Genomic DNA, 13,320 nt, shown 5'->3' with positions numbered 1-13,320 from the left:
GCAATACAATGACCCAGGTATTCCTGGAATTTTAACATGACTAAAGTGAACAGAATAGGCTAGAGACTAACAATAAAGTACCCCCACAGAATATAAAGGTTAAACTGCAAAAAACTAGGCAAAACTCCGATGAGACCAAATTTGGTGTGGCAGATGGAAAGTTTCATTTAAGAATTGAGAATATATCCTGTAATGAAGCTCAGTCAACTCTCAATGATCTCAAAGAATAGTCAGGGGATCTGAAAGGACTTTAGGGATTTACTTGAGTAATGAATAGCTAGTGACCTGAAAAAAGCAAATGGAAAACAATAAAAAATATACATATATTTAATTTTCAAATGAATTCTTGTGTTTAAACTTAATGTGAATTTTATCTGCAGTTCTCACAATTTTATACCATACCACAGATCATTATAACAAAAACCATTATATTGTGAAAATAAAATTTAAAAGAATCTGCAAAGCTACTTGGCTTCTTCATTATGAGTATGCCATTATCTTCCTCTACCTTCTTGATCTTTTCATTTTCTTGTTATTTCTAACTTTATATTGGACAGTATCACATCTCAAAAATGATATATGAGAGCTACCCCTCTCCCTTTTTAGAGAAGCAGTGTGGCAAAATGGATGGTGTTGAACTTAGTCATGAAAACCTAAGTTTATATCTCATCTCTAACATACATGATCTTGGATCTCAATTAGCTTTTCTATATAAAAGAGGTAAGAGTCCATGTTATAACCTACATAATATTGTGAGAATGAAGTGATATGGAGCAAAAAGTTCAGCTAATTATTTTTCCTTTTTTTAAATTAAAAAGATAGCAATTTTTTTAAAAAAGCAAGTTGAAAAGTATGTATATGTGCAAAGCACTCATGTATATATGCACACTCAACTTATGTGTGTATTTTTACACACATATTTTATATATGTATTGTTTGCATGCATATATTTATGTGTATTGTTTATACACATATATTTATATACATATATATGTTATATGTAGATCATGTATGACAAATACATACATGCGTGCTTATTTCATTGGTATTCCTCCCTTGTGAGAAAACAGTATCTACCAATGCAGGTCTACATCTTCTGTGCAACTCATACATAGTCTTAAGAAGTCACCTAGAGAATTGAAAGGCTAAATAATTTGCCTAGAGTTCCACAGACAATATGTATATATCAGAGGCACGCATTTGAGGCTATCTCACAATTCATTATGGCACTCTACATTTTTATGGTTAAAAGGTCTTCTGTTCTATTTCTTTTGATTCAAGGATACATATATTAATGATATATTCCCCTGGTAATCATGTAGACAATATCAGGAGACCCAGGGCAGGTCTCCAGCACATCAGGTTGATCTCTTGAAAAGTTATTAATGGGAAGCCAAGGACAAGAGTCACCAAGGATGAGAAGATATGGATGGAGTATGATCTACTATTATCAAAAAAAATATTCAAATTGATGAGATCATTCCAACTCATATTACAGAAGGGGAAACAGACAAGGTTAAATGACTTGCTATTATAAGTTTTGTAATTAGAGAAGTCCACTTCAGATTGTCCTTAAAGAAAGAGATTTTATTTGGGAATATTGGGGAACATTTAACCCATTAAATTAAACAGCCTAGAGTGTTTCCCCAACTAAATTATATTTTGAAATCACAAAATTGCGAAGCTGTCTACAGTATGATACTCTGTCCTCTGTAGTTTCAGCACAGTTCAGAAACAAGGAGCAGGACTTAGGAAAAATAAATGAATGCAGGGTGAGATATATAAAAGGAGAAAAAAGAACCAGTTTTTCAAGTAATTAGATTTTAGGGGTGGCTTATTCAATGTCATCAAAGTTCCGAGAACAGTAAAAGAATTTATAATCTGGCTACAAGGAAGACTTAAATAGGCTAATACAGTTTCCTCCCCCACCCCGCAGAAGATTCTTCTTCCTGAGTTTAAATTTGACCTCAGATACTACTTGCTATGTAACCCTGGACAAGTAATTTAACCTGGTTTGCCTCAATTTCCTCATTTGTAAAATGAGCTGGAGCAAAAAATTGCTAACTACTTCAGTATTACTGCCAAGAAAATGTCAAATGGGGTCACTATGAGTCAAACATGATTGAAAATGACTGAATAACAAAACTTAGACTACAATCTGCATCATAGATAATTATTTACCAAAGGCAATTACAATTCCTATTCAATGAAACAGTTTCATGACAGACTTAAAACTAATCATGGTGTCTGCAAGTACTGAAAAAAAAAACAACTCTCTATTACACATGTATGACTCAATACACACAATAAAGTTTGACTCCTTGAAAACCACCAAAGACTATTATAGCTAAAATTTATGCCAGTGGCTATGTCTGAAGGGAACCATGGGTTTAGAGATTATTCTTTTCAGGCAAAGGAATTCCCCCATATATCAATGGAACATTTTTATCTTGCACTTAGCCTAATAATCTGATTGCCTTTTATTTCTTTATTGAGGAAATACTTGGCTAATCATCCCCTGATTCTGCCTGACCAACATGAATTCCAATTTTACTTTTCTTCATAAACTTGTACATTGTGGTAGAAAAGTATGTAATGTCCCCAAAGACAATAGTTTCACTTTTGCCATTTCTATTCCCCAGTATATAAAAAGCATATAGTAGATGTTAATAAAAACTTGCTGATTAACAATATTTAGTCTTTTCATAAAACCCATAGCCTTCAGTTACTTTATAATCTCATAAAAATGGCTAAAGTATAGATGTAGGTGTAAACTTATTTAAACCATCCATATGGTACAGCCATTCCCTTAACCAAATTCAGGGTAAGGTCCATTCATTTTAAATTTATTATTTGCACATTCTATGGAGCGGGAAAAAGGATCACATCAGATAGAGAGGCACAATTAGAAAACTACTGCTGTTTTAAGACTAAAGGAAACAACACACCTTGAACACATGCAGATCCTAAAATGTGCCTAAAAGATTAAAGGAAACTTTCAATAACAGGAAAACATAGCTTCCTGTATTAGATACACACCCCTAAACACAGAGGATTTCCTTGTTTGTTTATGTAAATCATATGGTCTTTAGGCATTTCAGGGAAACATAAAAAGCCTTTTCTTCTACCTTCATTTAAGGTTGCCTTCATTTAAAATCCTTTGGGTCCATTTCTTTCCATGTAATTCAAATGTATTATAAAAAACTCATAAAGATAGTGCAAAATTAGGCTATAATGAGCAATGAGATGCCTCCAGAGAGATACTTATATACAGAATCTCAATCATTCACCAGCTAGTCCACCAGCACCTTGAATTAAAAATCTCTGTTCTGTAAGGTGTTTGAAATTGTCTACCCTAAGGGGAAGGCTTCTGGATATCTACTATATACCTCAGAGGCAGTTGATTCTACTCTGGAAAATTCAAATTGTGTTTTACTGTTGTAGATTACCGCCATATAAATCTCCATGTGTCCAAAATATGCCTCTCTACAACTCTGGCTTTTTGCTTTTTAGTTTTTGCCTCCAAGGATAAGCAGAAAAAAAACTTAAAATCTCCTTTCCATATGTCACCTCTTCTAATAATATGAAAATTACTTAGGTTGGTAGCCTTCATTTTTGAGATCTGGCTTTTTAAAAATTACAACAACAAATGTTGAACCATGCTAGAACCTTGCTAGAACCATGCTTACTAATTTCTTTTTTGGGGTGTAAGGGGATTAAGAGTTAGAAGATAAAATCACCTGTTTGAGCCTCATCTTCTTGATTTTCTTTTAGAAAAGGAAGGGGTTAGAAAAGATGTTTCTAAACTTCACACCCATCTCCTACGCTCCCACCTCAGATCCAATATTCTGATTTTAGCTTCTTTTCACCAGCTTTTTGTTTTTGGCCATGTTTTGAGACTTTGGCTAGTTTTTCTGGGCAGAGAGCCCAGTTTGGTTTAATTTTTGTTTATTGTTATTATGTATTACATTCCATTTTCTGTTTGGAAACAGGTGCATTAAAAATTATCATAAACACTATATATATACACAAATACATTTAAAAACAAAGACTTTACTGTCTAAATTTAAAAAAAAAAAAAAAGAAAAAAAAGAATCTGCCAGACTCTTCGAATTCTAAGTCTTAAGATTCTACAATTTAACTTTTTTTTTCTTTGTCTATGACTTATACAGAGATTATTCTTCATAAATTAGACTTACTCAGGTTTTTTTAGATGACTAATTATTTACTATATGTAAAGAACTAGATAAAGTGGAAAGATGATTACTGATTAAATGTTTAATGGAGAAGAATCCAATGTACGTTTTTTCAAAAGAAAAAAAATCACATTGGTCTGTCTGGATTTCCCTAAAATCAGGATGTTTAAACAAGAAACCTGCCTATATAGCAATAAATCTTTCCTGCCTTTCCAAATGATCTAGATCATATTATAGGAATATTACCTATACTTGGGGAATATTGTTTTTAGGGATTAAGATAGTCTTTTGGATATTCAATCCATAGAATTTACATGGCTAATTATATACATGTGTGTGTGTGTGTGTGTGTGTATACACATACATGCATAATGGTTTTATATTTATACTCTTTAAAGGAGGTAGGAAGAAGAATCTGGAGTCAGTCAGAAGGATGTGAGTTCAAATTTGATCTCAGATACCTACTAGCTGGGTAAGTCACTTAACTCTACTTGCCTCGGTTTTTTTCATCTGTAAAAAGAGCTGGAGATGGAAATAGCAAACCACTCCAGTACCTTTGCCAAAAAAAAAAAAAAACCCAAAATGGGACCACAAAGAGTGAGAAGTAACTCAAACAAATGAAAAACAATAAAAGTTTATATTTATTCTGTAGATACTCCCTGCTGTCTCTGGTTAGAATATAAACTTCTCAAAAAGTAATACTTTCATGCTTTAGATTCTGAAACCCTTGTACCTAGCATAATATTTGATAGGTGGTAGTAACATATAAATGCTGATTTATTGATGGTGGGTTGTAGTAACATATAAATGCCGACTCATTGATGGTGGGTTTCATAAATATGGAACTAGTGACTCCATTTAAAACACAATTAGAGCAGGACAAACTGCATACTAGCTCCAATTTCCAGCATGCAACTTCACAAATAAAGACAGGTGGTGTGGGGGGAGAAACAGGAGGGATTCTTTCTTTCTTTTTTTCTTATAGAAGTAATCTCAAGTTTAGTATAAGCTTTTAGTATAAGTTTTTATGCTTGGCTTGAATTATCATAACTTTTAAGTTATCATCCTCAGGCCACCAATGAACTTTAGAGACACTAGCTATCAAATTGTAGATATTGTCAGGAACATCTATTATCTGAGAATCAATCTAGCTAAATTTGTTAAACATTTTTACCACAAAATTGATCACCACGTAACAAATGATTTGAAAACACTTACTCATGATACTATCTGCTTAAATATGGATAAATGATGACATGTGTAGATGAAAGGAAAAGCAATACTAATAAAATTATTCATCATTAGAGATATTTCAATATTATTATATTCTAATGTTTTGAAAAATAGCATTGCATGTATAGTATGTAGAAACCCTAGCAGGGGTCCTCAAACTTTGGCCCACGGGCCAGATGCAGTAGCTGAGGATGATTATCCTCCTCACCCAGGGCTATGAAGTTTCTTTATTTAAAGGCCCACAAAACAAAGTTTTTGTTTTTACAATAGTCCGGCCCTCCAACAGTCTGAGGGACAGTGAACTGGCCCTCTATTTAAAAAGTTTGAGGACTCCTGCAAATTGGAAGGTTCTATTCTTCAATTGTTTTGTATAAACAGGAGTTTCCTGTTTTGATTTTTATTAAAAAATATTTTTAAATCTTCATTTCATTGAATTCCCTTGTTGCCTATCACTAAAAGCATATAGAGTCAGAGAAAATCTAAAGAAATTACTTCATTTTATCTCCATTTGAACACTCCTCAAACACCTGTGCTAAAGGCCAATCAGAATGTCTGTCCAAAATGATGCCAGGAACAGTTTCTACTCATCTCTCTTAACACCACAGCACAAAGTGATAGGATCTATTGCCATCATCTGTCAGAATAAAGAGACTCATAATGAGCCTAGAGGATGGGGATGAAGATTAATATTCTGGTGTGGAAAACACAGCACAAACTTAATCTTGTTCTTTGTTAACTCTCATCTCTTGTGGATAACCCTAAGCCTTCAGGGAGTGTATTTCCATGAGTACAGACCAACATATTATTGATTTTCTTCTCCATTTTGTAATCTTCACCTTCCTGTGCCTCTGAGAGATTAGATTATTCAAGGATAGAGGGACAAATGATTATTTATTTTGCATTTAACTTTGATTCCTTATTCACATACAAACAGGTTAATTTTGGGCCTGTGATGCAATATGCAACACTGACTTCCTTGAAAGAACAAACAAGGATTTTTTATTCATCTAAATGTAATAGTTCCCTATATCCGTAAAATCATAGGTCCATCTCCCATTGCTAAAGTAGCTTAATCTATAATGTTATGTCATTTGACATATAAGTATAAAGAAGTTTAAGAAGTTTATGATTTGCTAGAACCAAGACTCAAACCTGTTAACTTAACTGACTGCTGTTGCTTTTACTATTCAGACATCCCCCTGCTATACCCAATAGTGTTGAATTTGGAGTCGCTAAGAACTGAATGCAAATCCTGCTTCAATACCTACTAGCTAAATGACTCTGAAAGATCATTTTACTTCTCTTGGATTAAATTTCCTCATCTCTAAAATGGGGATAAACAATAGCACCTACCTACTTCACAGGACTGTTGTGAGAGTTAAATAAGGTAACATACATAAAGGATTTTGTAAACCTTAAAATGAAATCATACAATATTTTAATATATGGTATGAGTTATAGGTTATTGATACTTTTTTATATAATGATTTGGAATAATGTATGTATGTATGTTGTTTTAATGTCAAACACTATGCTTCTATGAGCTTCTTCCCAAATAAAGAATTTTCTTAGCAAGTATGTATTAAAAATTACACAAGATTTCACTACTGACAAATATTAATACATAGTCATTTGAAAGAGATTTAATATTAATGCTAGAAATATAATGCATGAAATATGCATGCTATACATATCAGGAAAGGTATTTGGATGGGTAGCCCTCTAAGTTTATCTGCATATATTTCTTGATCAGATACTAGAGATCTACAATGAACTGAGTCCATAACAGAGTTGAAGGAGTTCAGATTCAATCATATTTGACAAATTAGATATCACTTTCAATGGTTCCACATTTCTTACTACAGAAAAGTCCATCTTAAGGAAAAATAATATTTTTCCATCTTGCTATATGGATGTGAATCATGGAATATCACAACCTCAGAAGACTCAAAGTAGCAAGTAACCCCAAGAGCACCACCCTAAGACACATGATAGGTATAAACTGGTTAATGTATATTCATTAGGATAGTAACACACAAAACATGATCCTAGACATAAATCATGACCAGAGAAAAGGTGGGTTATTTATATAGCTAGAATGAGGGATAATAGGTGTTCAGCCTAAATACCCCAATTATACTTCCAAATATATATTTAAGAAAAATAAGAGTAAGACCCTTTAATATGTTAGGATATAGAGTTTATAGCAAAAATTCTTACAAAAAAAAATGAAAATTGTCAGTGTTGATGACATCATGGATCCGCAAAAGAGCTGCTCCAAACATGGGATTGTCTTACCCAAAGTAGTTTAAAGATAAAAGGACGCCAAGCTAATTTTCCTGACTGCAGAACTACTTATTATGCCATGGAGCCATTATGGAAAAGTTCATGGCTATAGTTAAGAAATAATCACTTTAATTATTTAATTCTGGTGTGTTATAGATTTAAATTAGAAGAAGTTTTAGAGATCCATCTAGTTCAGCACTGCCCTCTTCCCCCTTTTTATAGCCTGAGAAACTTAAGAATACAAAAAATATACAAAACTAAGATTTGAACACAGGTCCTGGGACCCTAAATCCTATGCTATGTCCACTGTATCATTTATAAACAAAACCTCAAAAAACCTCATGAAATACTTAACTTCTTCATTACTGTATCAATGGCATCATATCTTCCCATACAATGTGACAAATTTGTTTTGAGGGTTCTGTTTAGGGAGTTATCTACTGAGACAGCATGTTTCATGAGGACAAGAAACTCCTGGGACATTCACAGGATTGGTGGCCAAACAGTACTTTAATCCAATGACAAAATTGTTCATTATTATAATCCTGAGTCAGTCATAAAAATTTGAATTTCACCAAGACAATGATAAGCCCAGAAAGCCAGAGATGCAGAATTGGTAGCAAGAATGACAATGACTGAAAGGCAGAAACATCAGTTATTTGAATGGCATGCAGAGAAACAAAATAAGGTATATGCACAATGTGTTTATAAGGCAGGTTTTCCATATCAAGGTCCAATGTTTTTAGAGTAATATTTCCCCATTTCAATATCATTATTCCTGGCATCATTTTCCAACCATATAAAAATACACACATGTATATATAAACATATATGCTTACATATATATACACACATTCAGATCAAGGTATACTTTTTTCTTCTTAGGTTTTTTTTTGGGGGGGGTTAATGTTTTCTTTAGAATATCACAAATATGGAAATGTTTTTTTCATGATTATACATATATTATCTATATTAGCTTGCTTTTTTCAAGAAGGGAAAGGAGGAAGAGAATTTAAAAAACACTATAATCATTTTTGCACATTACTGGGAAAAATAAAATACTAAATACATTAACTTAAACACACACACATACACGCATATACACACACACAACTAGTAGACAACATTCTGCACAGAGTTCTGACTCTTAACAGAATGAGAGATATATTTCTCTAATTTTTCTCTCTAGGGACAAGTTGATCATTATAATTATAGTATTTACTTCATTTTACTCTCTTTTCACTTATATTGTTATGGGTTTTTTTTCCTTGTTCTGTTTACTTTATTATTTATTGAGAGAAATCTTCCCAAGTTTCTCTGAATTCTTCATATTTTTCATTTTTTATAGACTAATAATCTTTCCTACATTTATATACCAAAATATGTTTAGCCATGCCCTAATTAATGAATACTCACTTTTATTTCTAGGTCTTTCCTAATAAATGTATATATAATAAAAATAAAAATAAAATCATTTGTACAGTGGATTCAACCCCAAGCATTAGTCAGCTTTCTGGGATCAACTACTCCTCCTAAACCAACTCTCCATGTATTTTTGCTCTTAGTCATAAGGCTTTCATTTTCACCAATCTCTAAACCTAGGCTGACCACTGAACTCTGAAAGAACTGAGCCCTCTAACTTTTTCAGTCCTTATCAGTCTGTCTTTTAAAAGTTCAGAAGTCTTCCAATACTTAATTACCCTAACAGTTACTATTTTTCACCTTTCTTCTGTTAATATACTTGTTCTTGGTGCATGATTATGTCATCTACTTCCCTTTCACTGTTTCATCTCTGTCATTATCTTTTCTTGGGTTTTAATTTACAAGACAACATTATTCAGGATGAGAAAGGTTTTGCTTTACTCAAGGAGGGTCAAATGGAAGGAGGTACTTCAGTTGGGGGAAACTTGGGCATAGAAGTCTGAGTTCTGGCTAGTCATTATAAAATATAACTTTAAGAATTGAGCAGGTGAAGGAAACCATAACTAAACATGAGCTCCTGTATTCAGGCTTTATAACTTGAAACAAGAAAAAATTTCTGAAATCTAGAATCTTATTAGTTTTGCTCATGTAGTTGACCCACATAAAGCACAAAGAAAATATCCTCTGAAATATGGTTCAGGAAATAAATGCAGAATTAAGTAGGCATCATGAAGTGTTGATGCTGTGAGGAAGCGGGTGAATATGCCAAAAATAGGAAACAATGATTTGGAGCTGATATTTACTTAATGCTTTTTCAGGATGAGTTAAAAATCTTTCCAATTTTATGGCACATACAAGAGATAATGATCTTAAAAGTAAATCAGCCACTATCCTACCAAAGCACAAATGATTTACCAAACTGAACAACAAAAATGTTCCTACTGTTAAAAAGTCTGAAAGCTTTCTGCGTAGGGAAGATCTTTTTTGTTAGGATTCTTACAAGGTTCTAAGTAAATGGAATTGAGGAGACAGTGGTTAAATCTAGTTTAGCATTATTTAATCCTACAACAAATAATGGTTTCCTAGTGATATAATGATTGGTGTATACTAGGTTTAGAACATATAAGGAGGAGCTGTCAGGGCCAGAAAGGACAAGCGCACTAGAAGCTTTCTGAGGCAGATTCATACCATCTGCCACCTTTGTGCTGGCTGGAGGCTGAAGCACAAACCTTTGGATTCAGAAATATTTGGAGAAAGCTAGAGGCAGAAGCTGGCAGAAGCAAAGGACTAGTGACAGGAGCTCTTGGAACCAAGGAGAGAGATAGGCCTCTAAGAAAGCTAACTGGGCCCCAGGAAAAGAGGCAAGACTTTGAAGGAGACAATAAAGGATTTGGCTTTAACACCAGGCTGCATTTGGAGTGATTACTGAAGTAAAACTAAGACTGTCTTCAGAAGCCCCCCAAGAAACCTGCTCCCAGAGAACATTGTATTTTAGAGAAGAACATTACACTTTTTATTATTCCCAGAAGGAAAAAGAACATATTTGTAGTTTTGGGTCTGGGTTGAAACAATATCTTTTCCAAAATGCCCATCACTCACTCAAACAACATGGTGCTACACTTTGCATTAAAAGAGAACCCAAAAGAGTTTGACTTTGAGCAAGACTTCTGAGGAAGATGATAACTATAAAACCAGGTTTATAAGAAATATATCTTCAAAACCATTCCTACTTGATTGCTATAATCTCATCTATGAGGGAGACTGAAAGTAGAGGATCTCTGGAGTTTGAGAGTTTGGAGCTGAAGTGGGCTATGTCTGCTGGATCAATTTAGTATTGATTGATATATTGAAGCTTACTGGACATTCATAAGGGGCAAATGATATCAGGTCAAAAAGAAAGCAAGTCAAGCTTCTATGCCCATCACCAGTGAATTACTACCCTATACTTCCTTCCTGGGCAAGACTTTTAAATAATTAAAAAAAAAAAAAAAAAAAAAAAGAATGAGAGGAAAAAGAACCAGAGTCTGTTAATTCCCTTCCTGGTGTTTTTCCCACTACACCATGCTAGAGACAATATAGTTCTTTCCTCACAATAACTTGCATTCTTAAAAAGATCAATGATTTATATTAGTATCTTTTTATTTCTATAATAATTTCTGAATATATTCTCACTACCACCAATAAACCTGCCTCTGAACTGGATATTTTTAAAAGAATATAAACAATTTAGCAAAACCAACCAACATACTAACTACATCTAATCATATTTATATATAATAGTCTATACCTACAAACTTCTCCCCAAACCATCTTCTCTTCCCAACCTATTTCTATCAAAATTGTACCATCTTTCCATTGTCTCAGGTTCATATTCTTGAAATTATCTTGAACTCCTTCATTCACCCTCACCCCACATATCCAATCAGTTTTAAGTTCTTACCATTTACTTTCACCAATTTCTTTCTAGATAATTTCAAAAACCTTCTAATTTGTGCTTCTAATCTGTACTTTCTTTCCCTACTCCAATCCATCCAGCACTTTTCTTTAGATGAAAATTTAACCACATGATATCCCTATTTCTGTTATTCTTTTAGAGGCTTCTTATTGCTTTTAAAATTAAGTATAAACTCATCTGTTCAGCTTTTCAAGGGTTATACAACCTGTACCAACCAATCTTTCAGAACTTACTCCTCGCATAACTGACTCAGCTACAATGACTATCTTTGTGTTCTTCACACACCACATTCTATTGTTCTACTCTCTTTGTACTTGCTATCCCCCATGCCTAGATTGCTATCCCCCATGCCTAGAGTTCACTATTTCCATTTCCTAGAATTCCTCTCTGTTTTTGAAATGAGGGGCAACCATCATATTTACATAAAGCCTTTCCCAATTGCCCAAAATGCTAATCAGCCAATTAAGATTTATAAGTGCTGAATATACAGATGTACCAAGTACTGAATATATAAATAGAAGTTGAAGGAAAGACTATCCTTATTCTTAAGGAACTTATGTTGTAATAGAAGATAACACTTAAAAGGAAAGTAAAAAGGGAATTGAGGAGTGATGCTTGGTAGAGAAATTCTGCAGTGCACCTCTGAAAAGAATGAAAATGAAACATGGTACTTTATTTATAAGGATGCTCTAGGAGTGATATAATTAAAGGGAGAGAGAAGTTGCAGAGTCAGAAAAGTATTCTATATACGAGTTCTAGGATTTGACTAAAGTTTCAGGAATGCAAGTGCTATTCCCCATCTCCAAACTACATATATTTAGCTTCTTTGTATGCATTTGTATTTAATAATATTATGGCTATCGTCTTTTGTACTCAAAGAGGATCAAAATGACATCACTATGTCGGGATCAATGATAGAATGTCCAATTATGGATGATCAGATCAATATGAACTCAGAAGACTACCACAGGTCAGGCACAAATGAACATTTAGAATGGAGAAGTTTTAATTTGTGCATTTTCCTTTTCTTTTGAGATACCACAATTTTGTTTTGCTCATAAAGTACTGTGCCTTCTTTGACGCAGGCAGGACATACTGGACAGTCCTGTGTCAGTGTTTCCTATGCTTCTCCAAGCCTCAATTTCCACATCTGTAAAATGTTAATAATAATATTCATACTATTTTCCTCACAGGGCCTCATGAGAAGTGTTTTGTAATTGTGAAATGATATATGTAAATTATTACTTCATAGATGCATGCCATTTTTCAGCCTAGATCCTATTTTTTCTAATTTTAAGTTTGTGAAGACTACATCAAAACTGGTTAAATGGAGTGCTGAAATAGTTTATACTACATAGACACATTGTTCATTTACAAGTGGTCCCAGAACATTATTCACCAGGGAATCATTAAGGACTCTTGCCTCAAAACAGTAAGTAATACACATATTTTTACAAGTCCAATGAAAAAGTCAATAGTATCTTGGAAAAGTATTAAACTTATTTTTTTAATAATATTTTATTTTTTAAATTACATGCAAAGGTAGTTTTCAATACTCATTTTTGTAACATTTTGAGTTTCAAATTTTTTCTCCTTTACCATCTCTCTTCCCAAGACAGCAAGCAATCTGATAAGTTATACATAAAGTATCAAACTTTTAAAAGGTTTATTATTGCCTTTTTGTGTGTGTACTATAATCACTTCTTGATATAATCCCTTCTATTGAAC

The 13,320-nt window shown here is 33.2% G+C and overlaps 1 protein-coding gene across 4 annotated transcripts in view; it reads right to left on the bottom strand.

Moving 5' to 3' along the window:
* The window catches only part of STXBP6 (syntaxin binding protein 6), a 331,516-nt gene that overhangs the window by 68,560 nt on the left and 249,636 nt on the right, over positions 1-13,320 (bottom strand). The gene's annotated exons all lie outside the window — the stretch shown is intronic.

The sequence above is a fragment of the Sarcophilus harrisii genome, chromosome 2 (genome assembly GCF_902635505.1).
Source record: "Sarcophilus harrisii chromosome 2, mSarHar1.11, whole genome shotgun sequence".
Classification (NCBI taxonomy): domain Eukaryota; kingdom Metazoa; phylum Chordata; class Mammalia; order Dasyuromorphia; family Dasyuridae; genus Sarcophilus; species Sarcophilus harrisii.
This window is presented reverse-complemented; position numbering and strand designations above follow the sequence as displayed.